Source organism: Cariama cristata, unplaced genomic scaffold (assembly GCF_000690535.1).
Source record: "Cariama cristata isolate BGI_N322 unplaced genomic scaffold, ASM69053v1 scaffold1450, whole genome shotgun sequence".
In the NCBI taxonomy this organism is placed as follows: domain Eukaryota; kingdom Metazoa; phylum Chordata; class Aves; order Cariamiformes; family Cariamidae; genus Cariama; species Cariama cristata.
In genome coordinates this window covers 186,435-195,700 of record NW_009596185.1, presented here as the reverse complement: position 1 = coordinate 195,700, position 9,266 = coordinate 186,435, and positions in this window count along the sequence as shown.

Genomic DNA, 9,266 nt, shown 5'->3' with positions numbered 1-9,266 from the left:
ACAGACCTACCTTAAATTATAATGATACTTTAACAGTTCGGATGGATTTTATGGGAAACACATAACTTCAAGATGCCTGTCGTGATTTATTGACATTTTTTTCCAATGGCAATTACTGATGTGCATTGAAACACATTAGCAGTTTTTGAATGTGACTACAGTCACCGCTACACTTCTGTTCTAGATGTGTATTGCATAAGTCAGCAAATGCTCTTAACACATCAAGATTGGATTCTGTTTATCATCTAGAGATCTTTTTGTGTGGAAATAATAATTGTATTACAATATTAGAAATTAGAAATTAGAAATTAGAAAGCTAACTGGAGTTTGTGTGAATTCTTTCTTTAACCCTGTTGTTTAGAATGACCACACTCTTCTTCTATCGAATTAAAAAAAAGACCTCATTGAAAGTCGTATTCCTAGATGAGAAATGATCTATATATTCTTATCTGACACTTTTCTGGAATACCATAGAAGGAGTTTATAATGTTTATCATCAAATTATTGGGACATTTCCTTTTCCTTTGTTTCTCTTTTCTACCAAAATATAAAATTGATTTTCTCAAAATTAATGTGAGCAGGGAAGAAGAGGAAATACAAACACTGAAGTAGAGGTCAACTTCTGGGCTTGTGTCTGGTTCACTAGATGGTCTAAAATAAATCATAACTTCTCCAGTTACATTTTGATTATTCCACAGAATGCTGTAATGGTTCTTAGCTTTTTCTTATGAGCATTATGAATTAAAGTCTGAACCGGACATCCTGAAATGAGCAAATTGTCTTAATGCAACACATCATCATCCCTGTAGGACAGGAGAAAGAATGGTGGAGTACGGAGAAAGAGTAATCTTCTAAAAAACATAAATGAGGTCTGCAGAAGCTGAGTAGAATTTATAATAAATGGCCTAGATCAGAAGGAAGGACTAAAGAAGAGAAAGATAAATATTATTTATTCCCCCCTCATGTGTTGCTGCACCAGATTCTCGGGGGGGTTTTGCATCTGAATTCTGTAGATTAGCCTCATGTTTAGTTATATCTGACATGACATTTGCATAAATTTGCAAAGATCTCAGTTTTACTGATGACACTTGTAAATCTCACCAGGTAAACATGAGACTGAAGTCAGATACTGCTTATCTATCTATCTAGTGGATCTGTGCACAGAGTGATAAACAGTCAGCCATGAATGCTGATACTGTTCTTGTAACAATGATTGTAAAAAGGATAGAAAATGGCAAATTTGTAGTGCTTTCTTGTCACATAGATTGTAATGGGAACAGAAAATATCACAAACTTAATTTGTTCTGGTGAAAATTGTCAAACTGTAATGAGAACAGAAGATAGCACAAAAAAATGTACCAATTCTCTGAGCTTCCTAAAATGCAATCTCACAGTTGCCCTCAAATGACATTTTCCAGGTTCCCTTGGTCTGCTGCATTGTACAGTGGTTTTTTTGTTTACTTAGCTGTCTCTTAGTGTCTCATTAGAAATATGCAGACTTTATAAAAATGTAATGTGGTCATACAGTTTTTACACAAGAAGGCATTTTAGAAATATTTCAAGCCTTTCATAATTTTAAAGATAATGTAAGATGATGACTTTCCAGGTAAACTTGGAGAGTTTAAACCAAGTGGAACCAATCTGGGTCAGCTTGAGAAGGATTGTGAGTGGTTTTGGGCAGCAAATATAAACTACATTCACATTGTTGAGCAGCATTTAAGAAAAGTAGCCCGAGTTTGAAATACTGCATGATAATCAATATGAATCTTAATAATTTCTAGAGCTTCCTTCAAGTCTTTTATTTACTTACAGTCTTTTTACTCAGACTGGGTAGGACATATTTTCTTATCTCCAATAATTCTGGAAACTCAGTGAGTTTATTTCCTAATTGGTTGCACAAAAAGCTCTGTCAAGCATAGATGCTTCGAATAGTCCTTTTGACAAAATGGATTCATTTTCTGACATACTGATTAAAACTGATTCATATTAAGAAGAAGCTCTTAAAAAATTACATTTGGACATCAATTTTCAACCCCATGCTTTGGCAGACAGTAAGCTTTTACAGCAGATTCACAATGGCATGTTTTTCAAATCAAACTAGCAAACATACAACTTCCTAGAGGGTTCATTAGGTTTTAGAGAGGAAGCTCTAAAAGCAGATTAACCAGTCCTACAGATACAAATTTTTCTTACAGTGTACTGTTACCTTACCTTCTGCTGTTATCTAACACAAATTACTTATCGACGCCTGAAGGCTTGGCAGACAAAGCGGCACTCTTTTTCCCCTTTTTTAAATGAGCATTTTTCTGAGAAGGATCTTTATTGATGGAATGAGAGTAAAGGGTGTTCTTTGTTAACCTGGAGCTGCTCAAGGTCCTCTGGGTTTTGTTGCGTTTCGTTCTCCAACAGTTGGGTTTCCCAGTTCTTTTCAGTGATACCTGTTTGTGAGCTTTCATCCTGTCAAGTCTTGCACCGTGGTACAGTCTGTTTTCCCCAACTTTTGGAATTATTGAGTTTTGCTGTTTTATTCAGATTTTTGTTAAACCCTTAGACCATTTCCTACTTTTATTTGTGCATGTGCTTGTTAACAGTTCATGGGGTTTGTTGATTTAATTTGGTGAATCCTTTTACATAAAACCAGACAGAAACAGACGGAGTTCTTCCCTGGCTTCTTCTGTTCAGGACAATTTATTCTGCAATTACATAGATAAATTTTTGTCCTAAAATACTCAATGTTGTTGCAGATATGGCTTCGTTTTGCTACTGGCATTATCAACATCACTAACAAAATTAATTAATGATTATTGATAGCAAAGTTTTTCTTATAAGTCAATTGTAAGGAATGTTTTGGTAATATTATAAAATTAATTTTGTAAGATGCAATGCCCAGTGAAGATTTATTGGGCAAATACTCCATTAGAAAGAGAGAACTGAAAAGAGCTACTAATTTCTGAGTTCTCTACAGTTTTACTATAATACATTATAGTTGTAATATACATTTGTTAACTATAATGGAAAAGTAGCTAATAAAGCATTAAAGTATAATATTTTTTCTAAGTGCCAACATAGCATAATCAGGGAGATTTAAGCAAAACAATGATAAACACTAATAAAATGAATCTGTCAGATTGGTTACCCAGGTAGATGTTCAACTAACAATAAGATCTCTTAAACAAACTCATGAGTGGTGAATTTTATGAATCTAGCTAGACATTTTGGGTTATGGTTTAACTTCCCAAACATGACTATGGAATGAATAGTCAGTTGAAATAATTACTTGCACATTTTTTTTTTCATTTTTTACAGATACCAATGTAATTTAAACTCTTTTGTGTTGGGATTACTGCTTTAACTATATTTTAATTGTATTTGAAACAGAAAAAAGTAAATTTATACTCCAAAATGTCTGAAAACAGAGCAGTAAAAATTCAAGCATTTTAAAAAAATCTGCTTAGTTGTCCTTGCAGAATAATTAGAATGATTGTATCCAAGTGCCATCTTTAAATAAAAAAGATTATTTCTGAAGTACTGGATTTATATTAAATGCAGATTATTGAAGGACATAATTGTAACTGCTTTGATGTACAAAAATTCACGTCTGCACACTGGAAACTGCTTGCATTTCTGCCCTTGAAGACAGATGTGAACTTTCCACTTCATTGCCTAGAGATGCTTTTTTGAAGAGAGCTCCATAAATGGTTCATTTTACAAGCACGCTGTATATTATTCTAGTGTCAAAGGCTTGGGAATTGATTACATAGATTATAATAAAGATATGATAATTTCGATTATGTTTTAGAATGACATTTGAATTCTCTGTGCCATACATCTGGAGTAATGATTTCTCTAATACACTCTTCATGCACTTACGTCTGCAGCTTTCCGTAATCCATGTTTACAAAGGCTCTTGCTGTCTGTCTGTCATTATTTAAAATTTCTATCAATATATGGCATAATTGATTTTTTTGCTCAAGCAGATGTCTATTTTACGAAAAGGGTTTGATTTTTTTTTTTTTAAATCAGCTTATATGATACATATGATTTTTAAAAAAATTAGAATATAAATGAGAATTCCTAATTTCAACTATATGGTTGAATTAAAAATAGAGTAAGTTTCTATACCAAAGATATCTTTCTTTAGAAAAAGAAACAGACCAAACACATAAAAAAAAAATATCCTGGTTTTATAAATTATGAATTAAGCTGACAATAAACTAGCTAAGTTGTTCAGATACCACAAAACCAAGAACTAAACAATTATTTTGAAAGGTTTTACAAAAAGGCTTGGGTTTTTTTTTCTGGAAATTGTGATAATTTTAGAAAAATAAGGCAATCCAGAGATTACCAGGAAAGTCCGTTCAGCTTCTTTTTTTTGTAAAATGTTGTTATTTCATTATTTTTAGATCATTTCTTGTATGAATATCCTGAGGAGAATGGAGACGTTATAAATAGCAGAGAAAACCGTGAATCTTTCTCTGAAGAAGAATTTTGAACAGAACAGTGCAGGTGCTATCTGGATAAAATTTCAGTTTAGTTTAATCACCTGAATTCCATTGGCTAACCCAGCTGACTTCTTGTTTAGCTTCTCTTCTGTGTTCTTCTTTTTTTTTTTTTTTTTTACTCTGCATGACTAGAAAGAAAGGAAAGAGAAGGGGAGAAGAAAGTAACATAAAACTTATGAAGGAAGTGAAGGAAGAAGTTTTGCCTTTTTTTTTTTTTTTTACTTTTGACTTTTCTTCAGACAACTGAGAGCTATTGACTTCTTTGTCATTTTTATCTCCAGATGTTTGTTCTTGACTTAATAGGGAACCTACAATCAAATTAATTAGAAGCTGACATTAGTATCACTCATCCTGGAAGACTGCATCATGTTATGTTATCTGTGATGTAAACAGGTTCTTTAAAAAGAGTGTTTCAAGGATTGAGCAAATGCCTCAAGATTAATTAAGACTTGAAAATTGACTTTCAATGAGAAAATAAGATCGGTTGATTTCGAATAACAGCAAGGCGTTTGATAGGTGGCTAATTGTAGTCCACATAGGGAATCACGAAGAAACAAAAGCTGACAAGGTGAAAATTCAAATGAATGTAGCTCTTATTTACTTATTTGCTATTTTTGTTGGGTTTGTTTTTTTTTTTCAGGGGTGTTAATAAGGCATAAAAAGATAGAATTCAGTCCAAAGTTTGGAGAATTTAGATTTTTATTTGCTTTTCTGACAGATGTTAATATTTTGGGTGTAGAAGTAAAGTAAGAGAATTGTTTACTTCTGAAAGGACAGATAGGTTCTTGCCAATAGAGTAAAAAAAGCTGTTAACCTTAGAACCCCATAGCATATTGTTATATTTTACAATATTTCTAAAAGTTTTCTACAATTTTCAGTATATCTAAAAGTTTTACTAAGGACATTTTAGCATCAAATACCCTTTTAAAAATGGTTGAAGATAGGCCGTGCTTTCAAGAGAAAAGTTAAGCTACCATGCAGTTTCTGCTGACTTTGTGAGAATGATACAAATATGATGTTAACCACAAGAATAATTTTTGTTAAATCTGACATAAGGTCCAAAATGAGTAAGTATGATTTAAAATACAAATGGAAATAGTGTGATTTCAAAATAAGTACAACCATATGTATTCTGTTTTTTAGCATTATTGTTGTAGAGTTTTGTCTAGTTTAAAATGGAACCTATTTTCATGACAAAATAACTGTGATATTGGTTGCCAAAAGGGACTGAGACTATGACATACATTTATAGTCCAGCTACATGATGTAGGAAATTGCTGAGCTTGTATCACATGAATTTTGATCTTGCAGTACTTCCTTTAAAGTTTAACTTTTTGAAGTTTTAATACGATTCTTTAGAAAGAGAAGTCCATTGGGAAACTAAGTACCTTTACCATAGTTCAACTCAATATTTTGGGGTCTAATCCTTACTTACTTCCAAGGAGCTACCACTGGTTTATAACACTAATGAGACAGAAAAATTAAGTCCCCTCATTTCACTGGCTTTGGTTTGTTTTGTGTTTGCTTTATTTTCTAGCAGTTAAAATCTGTTTTTTTCCTCTTATATTTAATATTTATATTGAGAGTCAACAGTACATTTGTTTTGGGCAGACTTACATGGGTTTGGATTATTTGGTATTTTCATAATTGTACTCATGGTGTCTCTTCAAAGTAAACTCAAGCTTATTATGTATGATTGCTGGAGTATATAGGATTTATTTGCACATTAAATGCCAAGAAAACTTCTGCTTTAAGTCATTCTGTAGCATCATAGTATGTTATGCTTTAAACAGATTGCAAGCATGTTTCTGTAAGAAATATTGAGAAGACATTTTAATGAATATTAGTCTGAAGTTTTCCAAGAAAATTTTTTTATTTTTAATTCTTCCTGTGCATATTTGCCAAATTATTGAAGTACACAGCATGCTCCCCTTGTTTGAGTTACAGTGTTTGACAGGATTATCTTGCTGACTAAATGGCATATTCCTTTTTAAGATAATTTTTCCAGTATTTCCTATTGTGTGGCTGTACAAGGGCAAAATTGTAGGCAGGAAAGTGCAAGGTAAAATCAATGAGCAGGACATACAGAAAAGATTACTATTAGCTAAAATGTGCCTACCACAGTCTTCTTGAGATATAATCAGCATAAATCTCAAAGGAGGAAGGAGCCAAGACACTAAAAAAGCTTGTTTTTCCCCTTTTGCACCTGCACCTCATCTCTCCCTTTGCCTTCCCCTGGACTTTGGACTGTATTGCCTCCAAGCTCAGGAATTTGCCTTTTGTCAGTGAAAATGGCCACACCTAATGACAAAGTGTTGTTCTGACCCATATATTGTAAAACCAGCCAGTGTTTTTGTAGGAAATGGCAGCTGTGACTATTTCTGTGCTCCTGTACTCTGCCATCTCTTCACACTGCCCTTGTGTGAAGCTTGTCATGATCATAAACAAGGAGGTCAGTACTGTTTTCACATCCTCATTTTGGGTGTTTAGAGAGATGCCCATTGGGAAGAGCTCAAGACGTTGCTGGAAGGTGTATGTGCTTCTCAGCATGTATCGTATCACACAATGTCGTGATCATTCTGCACAGATGTAATATCTATTTCCTTTATTTACTTTGTTATCTCTTTACTGCCATGGCAGCTGCCAGTATATCAGGAAGTGGTTATATGCGACCTTACTGTATTTGTAGTTGATGATTAATATAATTTTCCAAAGCCAGGTAAGTAATTTTTCCTTCACTTTCTGCTGGACCTGTGCCCTCTTCCTTGAGAATAGTCTATTTCCTTGATTATGAATTGTTCCCAGTATTTTTGTCTGCATATTTCTTTTTCTTTCACCCTCATTTCAGGCACCTAAAGGATTCATATATCAGTCATATAACAGGGAGAGCAAACATCATACATAAATCATTACTAAATGATAATAAATCCAAATGATAAAGCCAAGTACATGAAACATAAGTGATGAAACAGATATGCACACTGTGATTCTGATTAAGTAAGATTCAAACAGAAGAGATGAACTGAAAAATGGGAATCAGTGGAAGTGTCTTTAGGTATTTAGAGTTTTCGAAAATCAGACCATTTATTTAAGTATCAGATTATAGGTTTACGACCTTACTTCAGGCTATCATTTTAAGAAAGATTTATCTTTGAACTTTAATGTAGACTCTCAGCACATATCAAATTCATCCTTGAAGTGAGGTTTGTCTGGAGCATAGTTTGCTGCAGGCTCTGTCCCTAGTCAGGAATAGATACAGTAGTCAGCCCACCAACTGTGTTTGTCTCTGAAGATAATGTCCCATAGCCTGGTAAGTGAATTTGAGTAGCCAAGATCAAAACTTTAGCTCCTTACTTAAAGTTTTGGTGACTTGAGACTGGATGAAGCTATGAGTAAAAAGACCCACTTCTATTCTTTAAGTATTTCCATCCTCTTCCATAGCATTTCACTTAGAGTGTAGACCAGTCACTTCCGCTTATATGAAATACCATGCAGATCCCTCTTTATAAAAAAGGAATATTCATGCAGTAATAGACTAAATATGAGGAAAAGGCAGACACATTTCAATCTGTCTTAGCAGAGATTTTTGTTTTTGGAAAGCATATTGTTGAAATGAACTACACATGTTAGTTTTAGGATTATCTGGTTTGCAAGAGCAAATAAAATGAAAAATGACTATTTGGAATAATGATGTATATCAGTTGTCTCTGTATTTCTATTGGGGATGACCAAAATAAAAAAGATTTTACAGAGAATGGTTGAGCTGTTTATTAATATGATCCATTAAGATTCAGATACAAAGGTTGTATTTGTAGTTTGTCATCAAATATATATTCTGAGATGTGATAAAGATCCACTGAGCACTAGACACTCCGAAAGATAGTTCTTTTTACGACAGAATTCACTTGATCTAGTTCCATAGCTAAGCCCTAGTTTGTGAACAAAAACAATTTTCTCTACTCTTCATTAAAGGTCAACATTGAACACAGGACTGAATAGACTGAAAAGTCTTTAGGGGATGGAATTGTTTGTTGCTTTATTGCCATCCGTGACACTAGACATTTTGTCAGTTCAGAACAAGTAATAGCAATGATGGGATGGGAATACTCACGCTCTCTGCTGACCAGTTGTGTGGGGAATAGTGATTCAGCTGATGGAAGCCATAGAAAACAGTTATTCTTTGAGACTGTTATAATAAAGGGTACAAAGAAGCATACCAGGGCTACTCAGCATCTACATATAGCCAAGAAGGATTACAGTAACCTAACATTTTTAAAGCTCAGAGTAAACTAGTTTGTAAATAGTCAGTTCTTAAAAACTATCTTTTACTATAAAATTATTACTTCAGATACTAACATAACCTTGGATTTCTTTGCTCTATATGATCTAAATGGAATAACTACAATAATACTATCAAAGTAAGTTAAGAGTAATGTAAATTGAGGTCACGTACTGCTACTAACTAATGCACAACAGTGTGTTAATTTGCTATGGATGCAAGTAAATTAAAATTGTTTTAGTCATCTAATTGGGAATCTCCTTAAAAGAACCTGTGAAAGAGAATGTCATCTGACTGTGATCATCAGATATATTCTGAAATATGTTTGTGAATGTAATTATTATCTTCTTATCCTGGAAGTAAATACTGAATCTTCATGGTCTTTTGTGACTGGAAAGTGAGATACCAAAATAATATTGAAAACATGCTGTGATGGACCTTGTGGATTGGAAGACTGCTTAATATAAAGATGGTATTGTGTAAGG